A 27587-nucleotide genomic window follows, 5' to 3' on the forward strand; every position below is an offset into this window, starting at 1 on the left:
GTAACCCAACTATCAGAGGCAGGGGATCTCTTTCGGCTGCTGCTGACAACTCTATGTAAGTGGTTCTTCTACAATTTTCGTCTTCATTTTGGCAGATCAACTCATGCTTATTTCTGAAGATGAACTACATTTTTTGGTCCTTTTTGTCTTATTTTCAGGAACCAACCTAGGAAACAACCCTTACTGTACCATACAGAATTTAGTTAGAGATGGTAACAATTTTGACGTGGCCCATCATTCAAACAAACAGATGCCTCCTTGGCCACCAGTGCATATTTCCAAACTATGTATATAATGACAGTAAAATCTCAAAACTATGCTGGTATTCTTTTCTCCATTATTTATTGTTTATTAAATTATATTGTTAGCTAAAAATAGGAMATTTTATTAGTATTAGCCATAATTCATAAATGGCACCATACAGGGTTCTATATGGAACCAATTTTGTTKCAGTGAAGAAGAACCCTTGRGGTTCTGATCAAAGAACCCTATARAAGGGTTCCATATAGRACTTTTAGAGGTGCCATATATGAAGCAAGTGATAGAACCMWWWWKGGTTCTATCAGAACCCTTTTTTTTCTAAGAGTGTGAATTAGATGCAGGATTGTGATTGAAATTCTRTAGATTGAAAAAGAGTTGACAGCAGTGAAGTCTTTTCTTTTCAATGCCTGTCAATTAATTCGGTCCATCGTTACCACTGTCGTTGCTCCTGTTGGCATTTCTGGTTCAAGGATGTTGGTTGATCAAATTACACGGGAAGAGAAGAAATGGTGCAGATAATCCATCATCGTCTTTTCCACGACGATGATCAGAAAGGGGTTGCTACTCCGAAGGGTTTTAAGGGATGATAATTATGGGGTAATAAATGCTATTTTTACCCTGTTTCCATAGAAACACCTTATTTACACGTGTCTTTTTCTTTTGCATTTCCTGGGACCAGACCTCRTGTACAAAAAGGGGGACGTTGAAAATCTGTCCGAAAAAAAGATGGTCTTCAAAATTACTGTCGCTGTACAAAATTCTTGTTTGTGTTTTTTTCTTCCTTTTTTTGTCTTCTTTTATTAGATATCTCAGAAGTAGCACCCACTTGTACAAATGCACTTCTTAAATGGTTATTTTTAAAGCTGGAAATGACTCATTTTCCATTCGGAATAAAAATATGTAGATTTTCATAGAATATGCCTGCCGCAAGCATCATCATTAACTTCATTACCTTTGTTATAGTAATATTATGTGATAATTACTTAATACTGTATATCATAAAWWWKTTYCCCAGAGTTTTATAAAGCTGATCATATTATTCCTTTTTATCATATTCCTCTTCAAATTGTTTCTCTTTTTGAATATCTTCCATTTCAGTTCTATTTTACAAACAGCTCCACTCTGAGACCAGTGGTTAGACCTGAAGAGCTATGGTCTTTGGGGGCGAATGAGCAGAGGAGATGAAGAGGAGGGTCTGAAACTGTTNGGGGGGGGGGTGCTCAGTGGAACCGTTGGACTCCGTATCGTGGATCCTTGGTCTCCCGGATTTCAATCTGTGAAAAAAAAGGAAAAGATAAAAAGGTAAGAGGACTCCAGACAGTAAGGCAACACATGGGGGAAAGAGAGAATGGGAGAAGAACAAGGAAGTAGCATGGACGGATCTGGTCTGGAATAAGGGGAGTGACACAAAAGTTCACATAATGGGTTTTGGATCATTCATGCCCGATTTTATTCTTGAGTCRGGGATCCACTCCCCTGCTTGTGTTGTGTGCTCAGTTATTAGTATTACTGTCCATCCCAGCACCATGGTGAARCAAGCAATAACAAAGGTGCTGGGGCGGAGAGTAACACTAATAACCGAGCACACAACCAAAGCAGGGGGGTGGCCACGAGTAGCGGATTAACAGAAAACAAATTACTTGATTCCTCTAGTGGCTATTATCATAATTTTGCATAATCCTGTGAAATCATTTTCATTTTATCCAACGGATATGGTATGTCATTGTGGATGAGAAAGGAGCAACACAAGGGGCATGAAACATGAGTCACTGTCAGTAACCGAGGCGTGGAATATGAAAGAAACAAAAAAGCATACAAACGCAATACTGTTTAAAGGTCACCGATGACATTTTCTCTGACATTTCAGACCAAATCCCTAAAAACAATATTTCATTATGTTTTTGTATGGGACCATCTTGTATATAACTTTTCATTATGTTTGATATATATATATTTATATTGAATGGGACTCAGCGTTGAGACAGTGATAACCACAGTAACTGCGCTACAGCACATAACAAAACTTGGATGTGCCTCAGAATGTACAGCTGCTCTTCTTGTTTACAAGTTATTATTGTCTTTTTGCCTGGTTTTAAAAATAGTGTTTGCATAAACAAAATGTGCATGTGCTCGACTTGTTTTKTCCTTGACGCTTTGCAGAATACACAGAAATCCAGCTGACGTGTTCAAGCACAGCGGCCATTAACGTTCCGTACAAAACGGCTACGTTGCCTCACGAGGACTTTCAAAGTAACGAGTCAAACCACATAGCGTGTCACATCCTGCCCTAACCCCACATCGTTAGTCCGCTTGGACCTGAGACTACTTTAACTTCCTGTTTGCGACTCAGCGTGCCTGGTGAGGATAATAATAGCTGTAGCACTTTGCCAGGATGACTCATCATCCACGCAAGCCAATTTAATGAAAATCAGATTACGCCAAAAGTGAATCAATCAGGGGCGGGGGCTGTGGATGAATAGGTGGATGGAGGAGAAAAGGGATTACAGTGTTATTCATCTGTTTAAGAGTCCCGCTCTACCTCCGCCACCCAAGCAGGTGTCACATTTGGCTGGGGGCCAGGACGGCTTCGGCGCAGACTGAATTAAGTCATCGCATTCCTCCCCCACTTTGGAAACATACCAGGGAGTGCTAAGGCTCCACCTGGAACACTACATTTCACCTCACCCCCAACTCCAGCTGCCCCGCTCTCTTCACCCCCCTCTCTACACATAGGTTGGTCTGCTTGCCCGGTGCATGAGTTCTTCCCCCCGATGTACGGGGAGATCTCGAAGTGCCTTCCAAAGACAGGCTTTATGAGCTCATTAATTACAATAGTTTGGGACATGTCGGCCATTTTGTTTTGAGTTGGWGTCTGACCTGTGCTCTGTGCAAAACTATATTGATTAATTATTGTATTATCAAAAATGCTGATTCACTGAGAAAAGTATCAACTTGTCTGTAGCAGGTTAGAGAAAATATCAAGAGAAAAATGTCAAGATGTCTGATGTGGTCATAAAAAATGACATCACCTGTCTCTATCAAGAAGAGAATATGAACATAGTGATATCTAGATGTCTATTTTGCTGACTTATTTTTGACAAGCTAATTGATGCCTTTAATATGGGAGCTTCACGCACAGGAAATATGAGGAGAGGTTGAGGGAGGGAGTGCACAAAACACCAGTACTACTTATTACAAACAGAAGCAGTCACATCAAGACATCCAAAACAGCTACAAACAGGTTCCAGGTGAATGCTAGGGTAAGATACATGCACATTGGTTGATTGACAAGGTCATATTCCCCCATGATTGAATGGGAGAAGCTGATTGGTCTTACTCCGTCCATCCTGAGGGTGGAGCCAAGGTGGAGATGCTGGAGGGGAGGAACGTAGCGTTATCCCTGTGCATCGTCATGACAATAGGTACTGCTATTGTCTACCACACCCAATTACTTATGTCACATCACTACAATTTATAGCACTAAATAAACAAAGAAAATGTACATATTTTTTGTAAATTATTATAGTGAAGAGGTTCAGAATCTAATAAAAACGCAGAAACATAGCCAACCAGTGCCTAATTGACCTTATTTAGATTTTATTGGATGATTCATTGGGAAAACCTAGCCTACCTCTGTAGCCTCGAAATTATCATTTCGATTTTTTTTTGCTGCAGCCAGAGTGACAATTAACCTATAGGTGTGCTGTCCGGCATCCATATTGGGAAGTCATCAGTTCTCAGACAAAACTCACGACTTCTTAATATGGATACCGTACTGGTGACCAAAATTCTGGATATTGCATTAAAAATGACCTCCGGAGTGTCTTTGTAGAGCAGTGTCATCAGCTTACTACTTACTGTATATTAAATATCAGCCCTCCRGCTCTATCCATATTGTATGCTGACTCGGTCATTACTTTCGCCACCTGATGAGCACAGTTGTCTCCTATGTGCAAATAAAAAGGCCTCAGGGTTTAATTTGGACCATTTCTATTGATTGAAGCTATAAATCAGCGTTTTCAAGGTAGACACTCAATCTACTGTGGACAAGGAGTTCATTTCTGCACTCCTCTAATCGACGACTCTACTTTGAGGTTATTATCTCTCCTTGAACAATGATAACCTTCCCTCCTCCTCCTTAACCAAGAATTAGCCTTTTTCCAGAACAAGTGAACAGACACTTAAAATGCTGAAAACGGTTCTTAAAATACCCCTGACATTAAATATTCACATATTCAAGGTACGATTCCTTTTCATTGCGAGACATTTAAGACATAAGCAGAATTTCCCCCCCAGCACATTCAAAGTTATTGCGGCGGCTTCTTTTCTGTGGAATACAAAGAGGTGGACATGTTTCTCCCCTTAAGCATCACTACTAGTACTTTTAACAATTCCTTTTTCATGGGCCACAGTGCTGGTGCTCACAGCTCACGTCATATTTGTGTTTGTGAGAACACWTTTTTTTTTTAAAGACCGCTCCACTCATAATTAGGCTAGCATTTTCCTCTGCTCCCTTTCTCTCCCCCTCTTTCTCTTTTTCTTTCCAGATCTGAATCAGAGTGGTTACACACTAGCCCCAGGTCCTGTAGCTTCTCCTGCAGACAGAGGCTCAGTGATATGAGTTACTCGACTTGACGGCTCCTCTCCACTCGCGGTATGCCTCGCTCCTGTGGGAGTGCATTCTGCCCCAGGATATTTTAATACAACATGCTACCACCTTTGTTTCCACTAACCTCGCTTCCCTCCCCCGCCTTTCCCCCTCTCTCCACTCCCCTGTCCCCCCCAGCTGGGATGAGAGAGGATTGAAATCACTGTGGAATATCACTTAGCGAGGCATGCGCATGTGACCATCTCACAGGAACGAGTGGAATGCTGAGRGGTAAGACAACCGACATAACACCAGGTTGCGTTAGCGGAGGCAGTAACACACGCACCCAGGCTGACACGAGGGTGGGGGTGAGGGGGTGGTTCTACTCTACTCGCTAACCCACCTGGACAGCAGAGGTCACTGTAAACATCAGAGGCTGATGGGAGGAACATTGTAATGGCTGGAATGGAATCAATRGAACGGTATCAGACACATCAAGCATATGGAAACCACATGTTTGACTCCCTTCCATTCCATACATTACAAAGAGTCCTCCTATAGCTCCTCCCACCAGCCTCCACTGGTACAAACTAGTAGTGCGCGGATCAGCTTTTTGTTCACTTGCACCCGCCTGCAATTGCTAATAACCCATCCGCAACCACTTTATATGTGATAAAGGGAAAATCTGAGACAATGCGCTGTAGGATACAGTCAGAGACGGCAGAACGATTTTTTGAAAGGGGGTGCAGGATTTTTTGTTGTTGCCTGATTTAGATATGTTTCTGCTTATCATTTCCGACACTTTGGTCAGCTATTTTCAGGTCAACTTGTCTATAACTAGATACATGCAGCTTCTCTTCTGACATTATACAGTTGAAGTCAGAAGTTTACATACACCTTAGCCAACTACATTTAAAATTCMGTTTTTCACAATTCCTGACACTTAATCCTAGTAAGAATTCCCTGTCTTTGGTCAGTTAGGATCACCACTTTATTTTAAGAATGTCAAATGACAAAATAATAGCAGAGAGAATGATTTATTACAGCTTTTATTTATTTCATCACATTCCCAGTGGGTCAGAAGTTTACATACACTCAATTAGTATTTGGTAGCATTGCCTTTAAATTGTTTAACTTGGGTCAAATGTTTTGGGTATCCTACCACAAGCTTCCCACAATAAGTTGGGTGAATTTTGGCCCATTTCTCCTGACAGAGCTGGTGTAACTGAGTCAGGTTTGTAGGCCTCCTTGCTCGCACACACCTTTTCAGTTCTGCCCACAAATTGTCCATAGGATTGAGGTAAGGGCTTTGTGATGGCCACTCCAATACCTTGACTTTGTTGTCCTTAAGCCATTTTGCCACATCTTTTGAAGTATGCTTGGGGTCATTGTCCATTTGGAAGACCCATTTGCGACCAAGCTTTAACTTCCTGACTGATGTCTTGAGATGTTGCTTCAATATATCTATTTTGTGAAGTGCACCAGTCCATCCTACAGCAAAGCATTCCCACAACATGATGCTGCCACCCCCGTGCTTCATGGTTGGGATGGTATTCTTCGGCTTGCAAGCCTCCTCCTTTTCCCTCCAAACATAAAGATGGTCATTATGGCCAAACAGTTCTATTTTTGTTTCATCAGACCAGAGTACATTTCTCCAAAAAGTACGATCTTTGTCCCCATGTGCAGTTGCAAACCGTAGTCTGGCTTTTTTTAATGGCGGTTTTGGAGCAGTGGCTTCTTCCTTGCTGAGCGGCCTTTCAAGTTATGTCGATATAGGACTCGCTTTACTGTGGATATAGATACTTTTGTACCTGTTTCCTCCAGCATCTTCACAAGGTTCTTTGCAGTTGTTCTGGGATTGATTTGCACTTTTCACACCAAAGTACGTTAATCTCTAGGAGACAGAACGCGTCTCCTTCCTGAGCGGTATGAAGGCTGCGTGGTCCCATGATGTTTATACTTGCGTACTATTGTTTGTACAGATGAATGTGGTACCTTTAGCCATTTGGAAATTGCTCCCAAGGATGACCCAGACTTGTGGAGGTCTACAATTTTTTTCTGAGGTCTTGGCTGATTTATTTTGATTTTCCCATGATGTCAAGYAAAGAGGCACTGACTTTGAAGGTGGCATAGAAATGCATCCATAGGTACACCTCCAATTGACTCAAATTATGTCAATTAGCCTATCAGAAGCTTCTAAAGCCATGACATCATTTTCTGGAATTTTCCAAGCTGTTTAAAGACACAGTCAACTTAGTGTWTGTAAACTTCTGACCCACTGGAATTGTGAAATAATCTGCCTGTAAACAATCGTTGGAAAAATTACTTGTGTCATGCACAAAGTAGATGTCCTAACAGACTTGCCAAAACTATAGTTTGTTAACAAGAAGTTTGTGGAGTGGTTGAAAAACGAGTTTTAATGACTCAAACCTAAGTGTATGTAAACTTCCGACTTCAACTGTATGTTGCCCTAGAAGACTATATAAACCCTCACCAGAAAAATGTCATAAATCGATAGAATGAATGCTTCAATCTAGTTGACGTCAGTAAAGTTCTCTGTGATCTCTGCTTCTCACGCCAAGCAAAGACGTTTAGGGCCGGGAAAAAAAGGTGCAAAATATTCAAATATTCAAATCAGTTTGACGGTTCTAAGGAAATGAAATGCGCTGGAAACAACCTAACATGTTTCTGATAAGATTTCAGTTCGGCTTGGATGCATATTTTATGTGGTTGAAATTCTATCCGATTTTATGATGCTGATTAAGATAACGGGATCTACACTACCGTTCAAAAGTTTGGGGTCACTTAGAAATGTCCTTGTTTTTGAAAGAAAAGCAMATTTTTTGTTCATTAAAATAACATCAAATTGATCAGAAATACAGTGTAGACATTGTTAATGTTGTAAATGACTTTTGTAGCTGGAAACGGCAGATTTTTTTATGGAATATCTACATAGGCGTACAGAGGCCCATTATCAGAAACCATCACTCCTGTGTTCCAATGGCACGTTKTGTTAGCTAATCCAAGTTAGTCATTTTAAAAGGCTAATTGATCATTAGAAAACCCTTTTGCAATTATGTTAGCACAGCTGAAAACTGTTGTTCAGATTAAAGAAGCAATAAAACTGGTCTTCTGTAGACTAGTTGAGTATCTGGAGTATCAGCATTTGTTGGTTCGATTACAGGCTCAAAATGGCCAGAAACAAAGAACTTTCTTCTGAAACTCGTCAGTCTATTCTTGTCAGTCTATTAGTGTTACGCACTAATGCCAGTTAGCCAACAATAATGAAAGAAAAACCTCAATGTAGCCTTATGATATAAAATGCATGCATTTTTCTTACGCATTGTTTTCTATTTATCAAACCTGACCCTAAACCTCGCCTCCCCGCGGATATAACCGAGAGGACTGCGGGTTATGAGTCAACCTGCTCATCACTAGTACACATCACACACACGCCAGCACACAACACAGATACTTTACAACCACAACACACAACAAGGCACACAAAAAGCCATAATAACAATTGAACTTACCCTGGACACTGCAAAATCTGTGAAAACAGAAGGAGAATTGTTTTGAGTCAACCTCCTTTAGTAGGACTGATGTGAACAGGGGGAAATGGTTTTGACTGCACATGTACAGTGCCTTCGGAAAGTATCCAATCAATTTATAATTACYTTACAGCCTTATTCTAAAATGGATTWAAAAAAKAATAATAATCCTCAGCAATCTACACACAATACCCCATAATGACAAAGCAAAAACATGTTTGTAGAAATACCTTTTTTACATTAGTATTCAGACCATTAGCTATGAGACTCGAAATTGAGCTCAGATGCATCCTGGTTTCCATTGATCATCCTTGAGATGTTTCTGCAACTTAATTGGAGTCCACCTGTAGTAAATTCAATTGATTGGACATGATTTGGAAAGGCACCTGTCTATATAAGGTCCCACAGTTGACAGTGTATATCAGAGCAAAAACCAAGCCATGAGGTCGAAGGAATTGTCTGTAGAGCGCCGGGACAGGATTATGTTGAGGCACAGAACTGGGGAAAGGTATCAAAACATTTCTGCATCATTGAAGGTCTCCAAAAACACAGTGGCCTCCATCATTCTTAAATGGAAGAAGTTTGGAACCACCAAGACTCTTCCTAGAGCTGGCCGCCCGGCCAAACTGAGCGATCGGGGGAGAAGGGCCTTGGTCAGGGAGGTGACCAAGAACCAGATGGTCACTCTGACAGAGCTCTAGAGTTCATCTGTRGGGATGGGAGAACCTTCCAGAAGGACAACCATCTCTGCAGCACTCCACCAATCAGGCCTTTATGGTAGAGTGGCCAGACAGAAGCCTCTCAGTAAAAGGCACATGACAGMCCGCTTGGAGTTTGCCAAAAGGCACCTAAAGACTCTCAGACCATGAGAAACAAGATTCTCTGGTCTGATGAAACCAAAATTGAACTCTTTGGGTTGAATACCAAGTGTCATGTCTGGAGGAAACCTGTCACCATCCCTACGGAGAAGCATGGTGGTGGCAGAATCATGCTGCTGCACGCCTCAGCACTCGCCGGTCCCGTTCTGTGAGCTTSTGTGGCCTACCACTTCGCGGCTGAACCGTTGTTACTCCTAGACGTTTCCAATTCACAACAACAGCACTTACAGTTGACCGGGGCAGCTCTAGCAAGGCAGGAATTTGACAAACTGACTTGTTGGAAAGGTGGCATCCTATGACGGTGCCACGTTGAAAGTCACTGGGCTCTTCAGTAAAGCCATTCTACTGCCAATGTTTGTCTATGGARATTGTATGGCTGTGTGCTCAATTTTATACATGTGTCAGCAACGGGTGTGGCTGAAAAAGTATGTGGACACCACTTCAAATTAGTGCATTGGAGCATTTCATCCAAACACTGACAGGTGTACAAAATCAAGCAAAAAAAGTATGGAACTACCCAGACTCTGCACAGAGCCAGCCATCTGACCAAACTGAGCAACGGGGCAAGAAGGACCTATAGAGTTCCTTGGCTGAGATGGGAGAACCTGCCAGAAGGACAGCAGTCTCTACAGCACTTTACCAATCTGGGCTTTATGGGAGAATGGTCAGACGGAAGCCACTCCTAAGAAAAAGGCACATGACAGCACACCTGGAGTTTGCAAAAAGGCACTTGATAGACTCTGAGATCATAAGGCAAAAGATTCTGTGGTCTGAAGGAGACAAAAATGTAACTCTTTGGCCTGAATGCAAAGTGCTATGTCTGGAGAAAACCAGGCACATCTCATCACTTCCACCTGACAGATCCACGGACGAAGCAATCGCTATTGCACTGCACACTGCCCTCACCCACCTGGACAAAAGGAATGCATATGTGAGGATTCTGTTCATTGACTACAGCACGGCCTTCAATAACATATTGCCCACTAAGCTCACCACAAAGTTCCCGGCCCTAGGACTGAACTCCTCCCTATGCAACTGGGTCCTGGACTTCCTGACGGGCCATCCACATGTGGTGAAGGTAGCCAACATTACCTCCTCCACACTGATCCACAACCAGTGGAGGCTGCTGAGGGGAGAACTTCTCATAATAATGGCCGGGAAGGAGCTAATGGAATGGCATCAAACACCTGGAAACCATGTGTATTTCATACCATTCCACTGATTCCCCTCCAGTCATAACCACGAGCTCGTTCTCTCCAATAAAGGTGCCAGCAACCTCCTTTGTCCTCAACATGGGCGCCCCAAAAGGGTGCGTCCTCAGTCCACTCCTGTTCTTCCTGTATGCCCATGACTGCATGGCCTCACACAGTTCCAACTCCATCATCAAGTTCTCTGAAGACACGACAGTAGTAGGCCTGATTACCAACAACAATGAGACGGCCTACAGAGAGGAGGTAAGCACTCTGACGGCGTGATGCCAGGTAAACAACCYCTCCCTCAACGTCAGCAAAACAATGGAGCTGATTGTGGACTTCAGGAGGAACCATGCTGGGCATGCCCTTATCATCAACGAGGAGACGGTAAAAACGTTCAAGTTCCTCGGAAATGGTCAAACTACACGGACACCGTGGAGAAGAASGAGGCTGAAGAAATTTGTCCTGTCTCCGAGGGTCCTCACAGTGTTCTGCAGGAGCACCATCGAGAGCATACTGTCGGGCTGCATCACAGCCTGGTATGGCAACTCCCCCGCGGCTGACCGCAAGGATCTACAGAGGGTGGTATGCTCAGCCAAACGTACCATTCGGTGCACACTGCCTGCCTTTCAGAACACCTACAACATCRGGTGTCGCAGGAAGGCCAAGAAGATCAAGGACCTCAGCCACCCGAGCCACGGCTTGTTCTCCCCGCTTCCACTCATGCGCAGGCAGTATCGGAGCATCATGGCAAAAACTGTCAGACTAGCTAACAGCTTCTACCCCCAGACCATCAGGCTGATGAATAACCACCACTAGAAAAGGTACCTGCTCCCCCTTTACCCTTCCTGCCCCCCGGACTTCCAAAATTTTACTACTGAACTTATTTAGGCTTGCATACTTTTTGACTCAAGACATTTCAGCGTAGAATTTTTTATTAATTTGTAAAAATAAAAACGTAATTCCACTTTAACACCATGGGGTATTGTGTGTAGGCCAGTGACAAAAAAAACTAAATGCAGACTAACACAACAAAATGTGGAAAACGTCAAGGGGTGTGAATACTTTCTATAAGGCACTGTAAGTCAAGGAGTATGAATACTTTGTGAAGGCACTCAGGGGCAGTTTATTAGGTACACCACCCCGTTCATGAAAATGGATTGCTCCTACAGACAGTGAGTCATGTGGCCGTGGCTTGCTATATAAAGAAGGCAGATAAGCATTGAGGCATTCAGTTATTGTCCGATTGAACATTAGACTGGGCAAAACGAGTGACCTAAACRACTTTGAGCGTGGTATGATCTTCAGTGCCAGGCACGCTGGAGTCAGTATCTCAGAAGCATCTGCCCTCGTGGGCTTTTCACGCAGGCAGTTTCTAGGGTTTACCGAGAATTGTGCGACAAACAAAAAACCAAAAAACCAGTCAACAGCAGCCATGTGGGCGAAAACAGCTCGTTGATGAGAGAGGTCGAAGGAGAATGGCAATTATCGTGTAACCTAAAAGGTGGGTCACAAACAGACAACGAATGACGCAGTACAACAGTGGTGTACAGAACGACATCACGGAAYGCACAACCCGTCAATCCTTGTCACAGATGGGCTATTGCAGCTCCTATCAGCTAAAAATAAGAAGAATCGGCTCCAGAGGGCACACGGTCACCAACACTGGACAATTGAGGAGTGGAAAAACATTGCCTGGYCCGGACGAATCCCGGTTCYTGTTGCGTCATGCTGAGTCAGGATTTGGACCCACCCTGCTTGATGTCAACGGTACAGGCTGGTGGCAGTGGTGTACCACCGTCCACTCTGCAGCAACTGCATGATGCCATTGTGTCGGCATGGACCAACATCCCTGTGGAATGTTTCCGACTTGTAGAATACATTCCCCAAAGAATTCCGGCTGTTCTGGAGGCAAAGGGGTGTCCGACCCTGTACTAGATGGGTGTACCTAATAAACTGACCGCTTAGTGTATATCTTTTTTTTGTTATTTGAAATTGATCCTCTGATCTAAAAAAAGGGGGACCCAGGGCAGCCAGTTGCCCATCTCTACACTATATATAACATTATTTACCTGAAATTAAAAACATACTGTACATTAAATAAATATTTTCAATTGTGGGACAATAATAATCATAGTCCACCCCTGCATTGCATTTATTAACATTTATGTTTAATATTATACACAGCTTATACATGTTTGGTAGTCTGTATGTAGTCATTTACTAAATCACATCTTGATTTTATGTAGGCTACAGGCACAACATCACTGTTGTCTTTATACAGGTCTACTATTGCACGAGCCCAGTGTCAAATAGAGACTAGTTCAATGTGATAATTTCGAAGGTTGAAAAAAATCCCATTATATAAATGTATTAAGTATAGTRTATTTTCCTTCGATAGCAGGTTAAACCAGCTGTTTATCCCCAAGGGTTGTTGAATAAGACTATTCCTCTTGGCTGGCTCAAATAAGATTTGCAGCTCCGTCGGAATTCTATCCAAATTCTGGCCTCCCGCGGTGAGAACCAGTGGGAGGTCTGGAGCGGGAAGCAGGGGAGGGAGACCCTCTGAAAAATGTGGCTGGAAATTATCCCTCGGAATCCATCGGACACGAGCACGGCTCCCAACACACAAACATGTCCACATCTGCCCTTCAATGCTCCATCGTATCTTATTCAAACAAAAAAAGTGGTTTAAAACTAATCTTATTTAGGTTTATATTTCATGTATAAATTGTTTTTATAATTGCATTCAGGGCGTGATATATTTATGACAGAGAAGCAGTCTTATCTCAATGAAACGAACCATGACGCTGTGACTGAAGCTATTTTATCTGATGAAGAATAAATAAATACAGATGGGGGAAACAGCAGAGTGGATTAAGGCAAAAACAAATAACGCCAGAGGAGTTCTGGCACAGTGCCACCAGGTTTTGTTGTTGACGCAACACCGATCCTCAGGCAACTACAGATGCCTTAACACCCCCCTCCACACACACTGCCCCCCCCCCCCGAATCTGATCTTGTGTTATCCCAGAGCCCCCCAACCCTCCATCCCCTCCTTCTCTCTCCCCCCCCCCACCCCCTCCGACCTCATTTACCCCCACCTACCTCATTTACCCCCATCCTTAAACCTGATGAAACAAAATGAGCATCCAGATGAGGGATGATGGAGAGAGAGGGAGGTGGGGGAGGAAGGAGAGACAATCGATAGGGGGAGAATTGAGGAGGAATGATTGGAGGAATATTAGAAAATGTATGTGAGCGAGAGAGGGAGAGGAAGGAGGGAAAGCAKGCACAGCTGCAGAGTGCCGGGTCGCTGGGGAGAGAGAGCAACCGCAGCCTTATCCTGCTTGAATCTGACACGTAACCATGGAAACTTCCTCAATAGAATCAGAGGGCTATGAAGGAATTGGGGGGGGTAAAACATTTTTTTTTTAAGGAAGCTCGACGCGCTCTCCGTCTTTTCCTGGCTCTGATCATGCTGCAACATCCCTCATCACGACGCTAACAATATTTATGGTAAATCGTACAAATATACAGATGCACCGAATCTAGATAGAGCAGCGTTGTCTCGTTATGCAACACTTAGACAGCACACATAGAAATATTTCATACACTGAAATGTTATAAAGGGAACAGTGGGTAGATGACTGAAAACCTGGATGATGTAATGCACACGACTGAAATGCAAGATCAAATATTTTTGAACATGTGTCCCCTGAAGCTTAAACCCCCATCCCCACCAACATCACCATTTTCAAGTCAAACAAGCAGGGGAACCAGCCCTGATTGTGCAAGCCACAAGAAAAACACATCCTGACCTGGTTAAGTATGGTGTAGAGTTCCCCCTGCGGTGTTCAGGTAGGTTACTTTCTAAATGTAATCTGTTACTAGTTACCTGTCCAAATATTGTCATCAGTAACATAACTTTTGGATTACCCACACYCAGTAATGTAATCTGATTACATTAGATTACTTTCCCTTTTAGAGGCAAAAAATGTACAAAAATGTATGTTACCAATTGAACAACATCTATTGCAGGATAAATCAATGCTATAGTTTACATAGCTGGCCATAAATGGATGTAACATTTTACTTTGTGTGGGTTATGTAAGCTTCTTCTAACCCATCACTTTCTACTACATATAATAATATGATTAAGTTATCTTTACATTAAAAACCAATGTCTATCAGATTATCCGTCATTCCAATTAATTTATTATCCCTTGATCTTCAAGAATAGGACTTGGAAATATGGAAGTATATATTAGCCTAATTGTTTTACCTGAGCATTACCCAATAACGAAGGACTTATTAGCCAGGCCTACTCTGTTGTTTATGATTCTGTTGTCATGGAGGACTGATTGGGCTCATTGATTCGAGTTGAAAAATAAATGCTGCGCTCATGTAATGGCATGCTTTGAGCACTACTGAAAAGTGCTATTTACATGTGAAAAATGTATGCCATAGGCGGCATTTGCTATAGGCCTATTGTTGACCTTTTTTGTTGGTGACACTTTGATACCTTGATAATATGCGGCTGTTTAATTGGTGAATCCACAGTTGAGGGGTGGGCCTGGAGAAATGTAAGAACTCTCAGATTAATAGACASAGCTATGGATGCAAGGACTAACCATCCATATCATCAAAATGATTGTTTTAACCATGGTATGAGGCTATACAGTGTTTGTTTACAAACATTGGAGAAAAAACAAGCYTATATTTTGGGTTCTCATGTGGTGTGACAGTCGAACTAAGCTCATGAGGCATTTATAAGTTATATTCTTCAAGAATCAATGGATATATACTGTGGCAAGAAAAAGTGTGTGAACCCTTTGGAATTAACTGGATTTCTGCATAGATTGGTCATCAAATTTGATCTGATCTTCATCTAAGTCACAACATAAACAAACAGTGTGCTTAAACTAATAACACAAATTATTGTATTTTTCTTGTCTATATTGAATACATCATTTAAACATTCACAGTGTAGGTTGGAAAAAGTATGTGAACCCCTAGGCTAATGACTTCTCCAAAAGCTAATTGGACTCAGGAGTCAGCTAACCTGGAGTCCAATCAATGAGACGAGATTGGAGATGTTGGTTAGAGCTGCCTTGCCCTATAAAAAACATTCACAAAATTTGAGTTTGCCTGATGTGAACCATGCCTCGAACAAAAGATATCCCAGAAGACAAATAAGATTAAGAATTGTTGACTTGTATAAAGCTGGAAAGGGTTACAAAAGTATCTCTAAAAGCCTTGATGTTCATCAGTCCACRGTAGGACAAATTGTCTATAAATGGAGAAAGTTCAGCACTGTTGCTACTCTCCCTAGGAGTGGCCGTCCTGCAAAGATGACTGCAAGAGCACAGCGCAGAATGCTCAGTGAAGTTAAGAAGAATCCTAGAGTGTCAGCTAAAAACGTACAGAAATCTCTGGAACATGCTAACATCTCTGTTGACGAGTCTACGATACGTAAAACTCTAAACAAGAATGTTGTTCATGGGAGGACACCACGGAAGAAGTCTAAAATCTAAAATATATTTTGATTTGTTTAACACTTTTTTGTTACTACATGATTCCATATGTGTTATTTCATAGTTTTGATGACTTCACTATTATTCTACAATGTAGAAAATAGTAAAAATAAAGAAAAACCCTGGAATGAGTAGGTGTGTCCAAACCACTACTGTCCAAAAAAAACATTGCTGCACATCTGAAGTTTGCGAAAGTGCACCTGGATGTTCCAGGCAAAATATTCTGTGGACGGATAAAACTACAGTTGAGTTGTTTGGAAGGAACACACAAGACAATGTGTGGAGGAAAAAAAGGCACAGCACAGCACACCAACATCAAAACCTCATCCCAACTGTAAAGTATGGTGGAGGGAGCATCATGGTTTGGGGCTGCTTTGCTGCCTCAGGGCCTGGACAGCTTGCTATCATCGACAGAAAAATGAATTCCCAAGTTTATCAAGACATTTTGCAGGAGAATGTTAGGCTATCTGTCCGCCAATTGAAGCTCAACAGAAGTTAGGTGACGCAACAGGACAACAACCCAAAACACAGAAGTAAATCAACAATATAATGGCTTCAACAGAAGAAAATACRCCTTCTGGAGTGGCCCAGTCCTGACCTCAACCCGATTGAGATGCTGTGGCATGACCTCAAGAGAGCAGTTCACACGAGACATTCCAAGAATATTGCTGAACTGAAACAGTTTTGTAAAGAGGAATGGTCCAAAATTCCTCCTGACGTTGTGCAGGTCTGATCCGCAACTACAGAAAACRTTTGGTTGAGGTTATTGCTGCCAAAGGAAGGTCAACCAGTTATTAAATCCAAGGGTTCACATACTTTTCCCACCGTGCACTGTGAATGTTTACACGGTGTGTTCAATAAAGACATGAAAACATATAGTTGTTTGTGTGTTATTAGTTTAAGCAGACTGTGTTTGTCTATTGTTGTGACCTAGATGAAGATCAGACTCCATTTATGCAGAAATCCAGGTATTTCCAAAGGGTTCACACTTTTTCTTGCCACTGTATATAATGTTTTATTATAATGAATTAGATTGAACAATAAAAGCCCCACTTTTATTCCATAGGCTGGGATCCGCACTATGCAGCTGTTGCAAGAGCACATTTTTCACTGGCTGTCCACTGGTTGCAAAAACAATGATTGATAGGCAGCTTAGACTTCTTGGGTTCACATACACATTTAGATTTGTGTACAGCCATCCACAACAATCGCAATCCGTAAGGCGCAAATAGCTAAATGAGAGAGCAGCAGTGTGATTCACATCAATGCACTATGTATATATCAATAATAAGTGATATCAGTATCGCACGGAGACTACACCACAGCATTGTAAGACATAGCTTGGACTGTAGCCTACAAAAGCCTACTCCTGCTCTTTTCCCGCGATCCATCAAACACATTTGGTGTGTCATCATAATGGTCTCTGACTTGTGGTCAGACTCGCTCAGGTGGAACAAACTTAAACTTGCGCCTTTTTTCAATGCTGATTTGAATGTCATTGAGAAAACAGAGAAGTGTCGAATATTTTTTTCCCCGCAAACATACTTTCTGAATTTAAAAGTAATCCTAATATAGGTTTTTCAAAAGTATCTGTAATCTGATTACAATATTTTAGCTGCTAATGTAAAGGATTARAGTTACAGTTTTTTTGTAATTCATTACATGTAACCGATTAGATTAGAACCCTGGCGGTGTTGCTTTGGCTTTCCTCATGTCGTTGTGGTAGCTATAGCTGTAGCTAACGGTTTTCATTTTGAAATAGCTATAGCTACACTACATGACCAAAAGTATGTGGATACCTGCAAAGGCTATCCACATACCGAGAGCGCTTTTCCACTGCTCCAGAGTCCAACTCCAGCTGACGCCTGGCATTGTGCATGTTGATCTTAGGCCTGTGTGCGACTGCTCGACCATGGAAACCCATTTCATGAAGCTCCAGACAAACAGTTATTGTGCTGACGTTGCTTCCAGAGGGAGTTTAGAACTCGGTGTGAGTGTTGTAAGGCCATTCTACTGCCAATGTTTGTCTATGGAGATTGCATGGCTGTGTGCTCGATTGTATACACCTGTCAGCAACGGGTGTGGCTGAAATAGCCAAATCCACTAATTTGAAGGGGTGTCCAAATGCTTTTGTATATATAGTGTAGTTAGCTGTGAGTTGAGCTAGCTACGTGGAGACTTGTTTGTGCCAAATTTCAAACTCAAAACCATTACATTGACACTTGATACTCACTAAAATAATACAAAAGGACAGAACTGGTTTTGAAATTTCATCACTTTAAAACATAGCATTTTGTAAATCCAGTGTATTGMCTGATATATRACAAYAATTAGCATTAGCCACTGGTGTCTCAATAACCTAGCCCATCTGGTAAATGGGCAATGCTTAATTTTACAGTACTGCTGGTAAGATGTGGTAAAAAAAATAGGACTTTTGGCGCATAATAAAACAAAGATTAGCATTAGCCTAGCAGTCGGCCTAGCGTCATTAGCGTCTCACCTTTTTGTTCTGCTTTAAGCTGCTCCTCCAGCTGGAAGTCGTTCTGCCGGTTGCCCAGCACGAAGGCCAGGAAGGAGAGGATGAGGGCGTCCATGATGCCAACGATAGCCAGCATGTAGGCCCAGCGCACCGAACAGTTCCCCAGCGTGTACTTCCCCGTCTCCTCGCCACACATGTCTCGCACCACTTCCGAGTCCCAGCCATCCGGAAAGATCATACAGCCCAGGATCAAACACACGGCTATGGGAGAGAGAGCAGGGGGGGGAGAGAGGTGAGCCCTAGCTATAAGAGGTGCATGTCGACTACCACACAACAGAGTCATCTATAATCAGGTTGAAAGACCACACTTCCACTGTATGGTTTAGCGTATTCGCTTGAGACAGGATGAAGTTTCAGGGGAGAGGGTTAAGGAGATAGTACAAAGTGTACCGTTTGGGGTGGGGTTGTATGGGAAGTGTCATGGGGAGGGCTGAAGAGGTAGATTGGGGGGGTGGTATAGGGGGGGGTGAACAAATGGGAACAGTGTTGTGTTGGTAGGGGTACTATAGGTAGGATAGGTGAGATTTAGGCAAGGAAAACAGGTTTTTGGAGTAAGGAAAGGGAACAAAAGAAGGAGACATGAAGAGAAAAAAAAGGAAGGAGAAAAAAAGTATATAATTGCTCAATTTCACACTGCATCGTAAGTCAACCCTCATTGCCATTGGAACTGCTTCGCAAGCATCCCTCTCTGTYCTGCTCTTGCACTCGACCAAGGCTGAGCCAAAGAMAGAGGGAGATGRGGAGCGAGAGAAATAGGGAGAGAGAAAATACTAATAAAGATAGCAGAAAGAGGAACAGAGCGTTATTGTTGCCGACAATCGTATTCATCTTCAGCAAAGAACCAGTGGAGTCASTGGAGAACACTGACACTGCACTGCAGCTGAGCCCAAGGAAAAGACCCCGGCTAAAGAGGTGCGAGCGTCTGTCGACAACCACACCACACAGTCATCTATAATGAGGTTGAAAGACCACACTGCCATTGCACTGCCACTGTAAGTTCCCCGCTCAAGGCAGGGTCMATTTATATATGGATTCCTGCGGCCAAAGGGATCAACTTGAAGCGGAGATACACTGCTGCACTTGCATTGTTTGTGGAAGGCATCATTCGCACTGTATCAGTGTCTTCTTCCAATGTCGCTCGCAACAAGTGAACTCTGACTAACACTGTACATATTACCTGCAACGATACAAGCGAAGACAGAAGTCGCGTAATATCGTACGCCGCCATATAACATACAACCTGATGTAGTATGTTACATTACTGAAAAAAGGTCAAATAAAATACAATATTCTCTCTGCACTATGTATCGTGATTGCACTAGGAACAGGCCTAAACTATGGCTTATACTTACAGATAAAGATACACACATACATACACATTATCGGCTTTCAGAACCAATATAAAAAAACAACAACAAGTGTCTCCAGACAGTAGTGTCGTTCATCTGCAGTATACAACAGGAGGAAAAGGAAAGTAAACGGATCACTTTAACTTTTTTAAGAGGAGCAGGGGGACAGGTTGTTTCCTGTCAGCGGCAAAGACCAATGAGCGCTGATCTACACCGTGAAGGTAGGACATGCTTTGATCCACCACTGTCACAAACACACACACACACACACACACACACACACACACACACCACACACACAACACACACCACACACCACACACACACACCACCACACACACACACACACACCAACACACACACACACACACACACACACACACACAACAGCCGAGGAGAAGAAGAAGAAGCTTTATGAATTATTCATCATGAGGAAGGGAGGGATTGGAGGGAGAATGCCGGAGTGAAATAAAGCCTCAAAAGGAGTAAGAGAGAGAGAGARGGAGGATGAAGAAATGGAAGGAAAGGATGAAGACGGTCCGAAAGGAGAAAGACAATGCGTCGAAGAACTGAAAAGAGAGGGAAAATTTGTGAGAAAAATAAGAGGGAAGGAGATTTAGTGTACCTCCATGGTAACACTGTGTCTTATGGGCATATGTCCTCTTTTTCTGGAGCAGGACTTACAACTGTTCATCCATCACATAACAGGGAGGACAGTCCCTCGTCCACCGCTGCTCTCTTGTAGAYACGCACACACCACACTTACAAATAAACACATGAATAAATCACGTGTGAAAAAAAACGGTGGTTTTCAGACACAAGTTAATTCACCTGTTTTTCATGTGTTYTGCTATCAATACTTTTGGGSTTAAGTTTTGCTTTAAAAATCATTATTTTTGTTGGCAATACTAAGAATTTTGTTCTCGAATTCAGAAGTTTTGCTTGATGGCAAAAAAGACTCGCTCATTACAGGATTGCGAAATATAACACCACTATGACTCTATTAAAAGGTGTTTGGTGACAATCCTTAATTGAAACATTAACAAAGTGCCTCCCCACAGTTTCAGTAAAAGGCTGACRGATGGGGTTGGAGAAATTCAACCACTCTCAAATCCATAGATTATGCTTTGGATGCAAGGACTGAAAATCCATTAAATCAAAATGAAAGTTTTAACCATGTTTTTAGGCTATAAATTGATTGTTTACATTTACTTGTTGCCACAAAGTTGGAAGCACAGAATTGTCTACAAATGTCATTGTATGCTGTAGCGTTAAGATTACCCTTCACTGGAACTAAGGGGCCTAGCCCGAACCATGAAAAACAGCCCCAGACCATTATTCCTCCGCCACCAAACTTTGTAGTTGACACTATGCATTGGGGCAGGTAGTGTTCTCCTGGCATCCGCAAAACCCAGATTCGTCCGTCGGACTGCCAGATGGTGTAGCGTGATTCATCACTACAGAGAATGCATTTCCACTGCTCCAGAGTCCAATGGCGGTGAGCTTTACACCACTCCAGCCCACGCTTGGCATTGTGCATGGTGATCTTAGGCTTTTCATGAAGCCATTTCATGAAGCTCCCCACGATCAGTTGTTGTGCTGACGTTGCTTCCAGAGGCAGTTTGGAACTCGGTAGTGAGAGTTGCGATTTTTTTGCACACTACAAACTTCAGCACTCGGAGGTCCCGTTCTGTGAGCTTGTGTGGCCTACTACTTCGCGGCTGAGCCGTTGTTGCTCCTAGACTTTTCCTAGTCACTGAGCCTCTTCAGTAAAAATGTAATAGCCGAATCCACTCATTTGAAGGGGTGTCCACATATTTTTGTATACATAATGTATTTATTTCAGCTCATGAAATATGGGGATCAAACACTTTAACATGTTACGTTTATATTGTTGTTCAGTATATTTGGGATTCTGATGGGGTATGACAGTTGAACTAAGCTCATTTATACATTATATTCTTCAAGAATCATTGGGTTCATTTAATAATTTTAAGTCCAAAAATGTATGTAGCAAATAAGGACTGAAAAACCGCAAATTTCACGTGAAACTGCAATTCACATGTGAGGTGAAAATGTTTAATCACGTGTAAAAAGGTGCCGTTACATGTTAACATGCCGCAGCCCGTCTGGTGTTTCAACTTTCCCAAGTTCTCTCACGTCACCCCCCGCTCCTCCGCTCTCTCCACTGGCTTCCTGTTGAAGCTCGCATCCGCTACAAGACCATGGTGCTTGCCTACGGAGCTGTGAGGGAACGGCACCTCCGTACCTTCAGGCTCTGATCAGGCCCTACACCCAAACAAGGGCACTGCGTTCATCCACCTCTGGCCTGCCTCGCCTCCCTACCTCTGAGGAAGTACAGTTCCCCGCTCAGCGCAGTCAAAACTGTTCGCTGCTCTGGCACCCCAATGGTGGAAAAAACTCCCTCACGACGCCAGGTCGCGGAGTCAATCACCACCTTCCGGAGACACCTGAAACCCCACCCTTTTAAGGAATACCTAGGATAGGATAAAGTAATCCTTCTAACCCCCCCCCCCTTAAAAGAGTTAGATGCACTATTGTAAAGTGGTTGTTCACTGGATATCATAAGGTGAATGCCACCAATTTGTAAGTCACTCTGGATAAGAGCGCTGCTAAATGACTTAAATGTAATGTAAATGTAAACATGTGAACTCTAAATGTAATACATGTGAAAATAGGGTTTCACGTTAAATTTAAGCTCAACATGTGAAAATGGCTATTTCACATGTGAAACTGCAAATTGGACATGCAACGCACTCGGCGCACACACAAACACACGAACACAAATACTGGCCTTTGAAATCAGTCAACAAAGTCTAATCATTAAACACTCGATATCCAGTGCCCTCAGAAAGTATTTAGACCCCTTGACTTTTTCCACATTTTGTTACGTTACAGCCTTATTCTAAATGTATTAAATAAAACATTTTCCTCAGCAATCTATACACAATACCCCATAATGACAAAGAGAAACAGGTTTTCATAATTTTTTTAAAATTAATAATAATTAAAAACAGAAATACCTTATTTTACATAAGTATTCAGAACCCTTTGCTAAGAGACTTAAAATTGAGCTCAGGTGGGGATGTTTTTCAGCAGCAGGGACTGGGAGACTAGTCAGGATCGAGGGAAAGATGAACGGATCAAAGTACAGAGATCCTTGATGAAAACCTCGGACGCTCAGGACATCAGGCTGGGGGCGAAAGTTTCACCTTCCAACAAGACAACGACCCTAAGCACACACAGCCAAAACAACACAGGAGTGGCTTCGGACAAGTCTTTGAATGTCCTTCAGTGGCCCAGCCAGATGCCCGGACTTGACCCCAAATGAACATCTCTGGAAAGACCTGAGAATAGCTGTGCAGCAACGCTCCACATCCAACCTGCCAGAGCTTGAGAGGATCTGCAGAGAGAATGGGAGAAGCTCTCAAATACAGTGTGGCCAAGCTTTTAGTGTCATACCGAGAAAGACTCAAGGCTGTAATCGCTGCAAAAGGTGCTTCAACAAAGCCCTGTGTAAAGGGTCTGAATACTCATGTAATATGATATTTCACAATTTTTCTAAAAACCTGTTTTTGCTTTGTCATTATGGGTATTGTGTGTTAGATTGATGAGGAGGAAAAACAATTTAATCATTTTGAATAAGGCTGTACCGTAACAAAATGTGGAAAAAAGTCAAGGGGCCTGAATACTTTACATTGTACAAAAGCAAACACCTTGCCAGTTTTATTGCTGGTCTTATTACAATTTTAATGACTGCACTCGAATTAAAACCATCGTCGGGAACCATGTAGTGTTGCCATAGTGCACAGCAACAGCGGGTTGGATCCTCACGCACTACCCATCATGCCCTGGGGTGGCACTTTCTCTCTCTCTCCCTCACTCTCTCTTTCTCCGTCCTTCTTTCTCTCTCGGCGCACTAACCACAATGTATTCCACTTTTGCGAGCACAAATAAAAGGGTAATTCAGTGTAGACTGTAGACTATAATTGATAACAACCATATCCCTTGGGGAATTCAGGATAACCTTTTCGACGAGCGTGTGCATCGAGATAGGAAGAGCAACTTTAACCTTCTATTACTTCATTAGATGACACAGAGAACTGAATGGTTGCCAACCAAGACCATGAAAAACATTGTGCACATATTATACAGTAACGACAATATTCTGTATGTACTATACATTAACCATATCTCTCAATATATATGTAATATTCTATATAATATAATATATCTATATATATATACATTAACCAGTCAAAACATTTGGACACACCTACTCATTCAAGGGTTTTCTTATTTTACTATTTTCCACAATTGGGTAAGAATAATAGTGAATACATCCAGTGAAAATAGACACATGGAATCATGTAGTAAACACAAGAGAGTGTAAGAAGAAAAGAGATATTTTTAGATTTAGATTCTTCAATAGCCACCCTTTGCCTTGATGACAGCCTTTGCACACCTCTTTGCATTCCTCTCCACCAGCTCACTCTGGAATGCTTTCAACAGTCTGAAGGAGTTCCCACATATGCTGCGCACTGTTGGTCTGGCTTTTCCCTTCCACTCCTGCAGTTCCTACTCACCCCAAACCATCTCAACTTGGTTGAGGTAGGGTGAATTGTGGCAGGCCAGGTCCTTCTGATGCATGCACTCCATCACTCTCCTTCTTTGGTCAAATATCCCTTACAAACAGCTGGGGTGATTGGGTCCTTGTCCTGTGTGAAAAACTAAATGATAGTCCCAACTAAGCACAACCAGAATGGAGTGCCGTATTCGCTCAGAATGCTTGTGGTAGCATGCTGGTTAGTGTGCCTGAATTCTAATAAATCCTTGGACAGTTGTCACCAGCAAAGCCTCCCGACACCATCACAACCTCCCTCCTCCATGCTTCACGTGGACAACACACATGCATAGATCAATCTGTTTCACCCACCTGAATGGGAGGTTGGAACACCAAAATCTCAAATTTGAATGCTTCAGACCAAAGAAATCATTTCCAAACCGGTCCATTGCTCATGTTTCTTTTCTCCAGAAGCAAGTCTCTTCTTATTTTTTTGGTGTCCTTTTAGTAGTTGTTTCTTAGCAGAAATTGACCAATGAAGGCCTGATTTAACGCAGTCTCCTTCTGAACAGTTGATGTTGAGAAAATGATTGGTCTGTTACTTTGAACTCTGTGAAGCATTTATTTGGGTGTTCCTGCAATCTGAATTATCCTCTGCAGCAAGGTAGGGTCCTTCCTTTCCTGTGGCCTGAGCTAGAGAGCCAGTTTCATCAAATCGCTTGAAATGGTTTTTTGCTGACCGACTTTGGGCCCCAACTTGAAAAGAAAAAACTTTCAAAGTTCTGTGAATTTTTCCGGATTGACTGACCTCATGTCTTAAAGTAAATGATGGATGTCATTTCTCTTTGCTTATTTGAAGCTGTTCTTGCCAAATAATGTGACTTTGGTTATTTACCCAAATAGTGCTATCTTGTATACCACCATACCTTGTCAAACAGACATCTGATTGGGCTCAAATGCATATAGAAGGAACGCAATTCCACATATTAACTTTTAAACAAGGCACACCTGTTAATTGAAAGCTTTTCCAGGATGATTACCTCATGAGAACTGGTTGAGAGAATGCCACGTATTGTGCAAAGCTTGTCATACAGGCAAGGGTGGCTAACGTACTCTGAATGATCTTCAAATATATGATTTCCATATGTGTTATTTCATAGTTTTGAATTGGTCTTCACCTATTATTCTTATCTAAGTAGAAGAAAAAATACAATACAATAAAACCCCTGGAAATGAGTAGTGGTGTCTCTTCAATACTTTGACATCGGTACTGGCTTTGCTCGGTAGTGGATACAGTGCATGTTCGGAAGTTTTCGACAACATTTATTCAAGGCTATTCTATAAATGATGAAATCTGTTTTGTTCCCCCATCCAATCTATACAATAGATGACCCTTGGCTGGCGCCATAATGGACTAAGGCAAAACAGGTATACGGACATTTTTTGCAAATGTATTAAAATAAAAACTGGAATAATCGAAACCTACGGGTACATGCAGACCCTTTTTACTTCACTGGTTGTTGAAGCTCCTGGCCTGTTCTTGGTCGGGTATGCACGCTACAAGGACTTCGGCAACACCGTGTATTTTGGGGAGTTTTTCCATTCTTTCTTCGCAGATTCCTCTTCAAGCTCTGTCGGTTGATGGTGAGCATTGCTGCACAGCATTTTTCAAGGTTTCTCCTCCAGAGATGTTTCGATCGGGTCCAGGCCCTCTGTCTAGGCCACTCAGGACATTCAGAAGACTTTCTCCTCGCTGCATTGTCTTGGCTGTGTGCTAAGGGTCATTGTCTTGTTTGGAAGGGGAACCTGAAGCGCTCTGGCGCAAGGTTTTCATTAAGGATCTCTCTGTACTTTGCTCCGCAACTTTCCCTCGATTCCTGACTATCTCCCACAGTCCCTGCCCGCTGAAAAACATCCTCACAGCAATGAATGCTGCAACCACCATGCTTCAACCGTAGAAGATGGTGCCAGGTTTCTTCCAGATGTGAACTTTGGCATTCAGGCCGAAGAGTTCAATTTTTATTTTATCAGACCAGAGAATCTTGTTTTCCTCATGGTCTGAGAAGCCCCTTTTAGGAGCCCTTTTGGCAAACTCCAAAGCGCGCTGTCATGTGCCTTTGTTGAGTTATTGGCTTCGTCTGCCAATCCTATTCCGTAAAGACTGATTGGTGGAGGGCCTGCAGATATGGTTTGTCCTTATCTGGAAGTTTCTCCCATCTCCACAGAGGAACCTCTGAGGCTCTGTCAGAGTAACCATCTGGTCTTGGGTCACTCCCTGACCAAGGCCATTCTCCCCCGAATCAGTTGGCCGGCCAGCCAGCCTCTAGGAAGAGTCTTAGTGGCTCCAAACATCTTCCATTTAGATGATGGAGGCCACTCTTGTCTTGAGGACCCAAAGGATCTGTTGCCTCGACACAAACCTGTCTAGGAGCTCTACGGGGGGGGAAAAAAACCAAATTTTCCCTTCCCCCCAAACCTCATGGCTTGGTTTTTTTGCCTGACAATGCGCCGACAGGCAACAAAACCTTATATAGACAGGTTTGTGCCCTTTCCAAAATCATGTCCAATGCAATTGAATTTAGCACAGGTGGAGCCTCCAATTGAAGTTTGTAGAAACATCAAGATGATCAATGAAAGACAGATGCATCTGAGCTCAGTTTAGAGTCTCATAGCAAATGGTCTAAATACATGTAACTAAGGTATTTTCTGTTTATTTAATTTTTTAAAATGTGCAAAATGTCAAAATCTGTTTTCGCTTTGTCATTATGGGTGTTGAGTATAGATTGATGACCAAAAAAAGAAAATGTAATCAATTTTAGAATAAGGCTGTAACGTCAACAAAATGTGGAAAAAGGGGAAGGGGTTTGAATCTTTTGCGAATGCACTGTACATTTTTATAGCTAAACAATGCCGTCACTCTCCTTGCCTGCATGCTAAAACATGTGCATGTGTCTGTGTGAAAGAGGCAGCTTGGAGTTCTCTCTATGGGCCTGAGCAGTCCCTGTGTTGGCCTACAGGCCAGATGTGACCAAGCCGGGTTATTTTATTTGGGTCCGTTTCCTCCTGATTATCCCCCACTCGATTTAACGTTAAGGAAGGAGAACTC

The 27587-nt window shown here is 42.5% G+C and overlaps 1 pseudogene; it reads right to left on the reverse strand.

The window, feature by feature from the left end:
• Window positions 1-555: 555 nt before the first annotated feature.
• The window catches only part of LOC111962096 (LHFPL tetraspan subfamily member 3 protein-like), a 60960-nt pseudogene continuing 33928 nt past the window's right edge, over window positions 556-27587 (reverse strand).

The sequence above is a fragment of the Salvelinus sp. IW2-2015 genome, linkage group LG1, assembly GCF_002910315.2.
Source record: "Salvelinus sp. IW2-2015 linkage group LG1, ASM291031v2, whole genome shotgun sequence".
NCBI classification, from domain to species: domain Eukaryota; kingdom Metazoa; phylum Chordata; class Actinopteri; order Salmoniformes; family Salmonidae; genus Salvelinus; species Salvelinus sp. IW2-2015.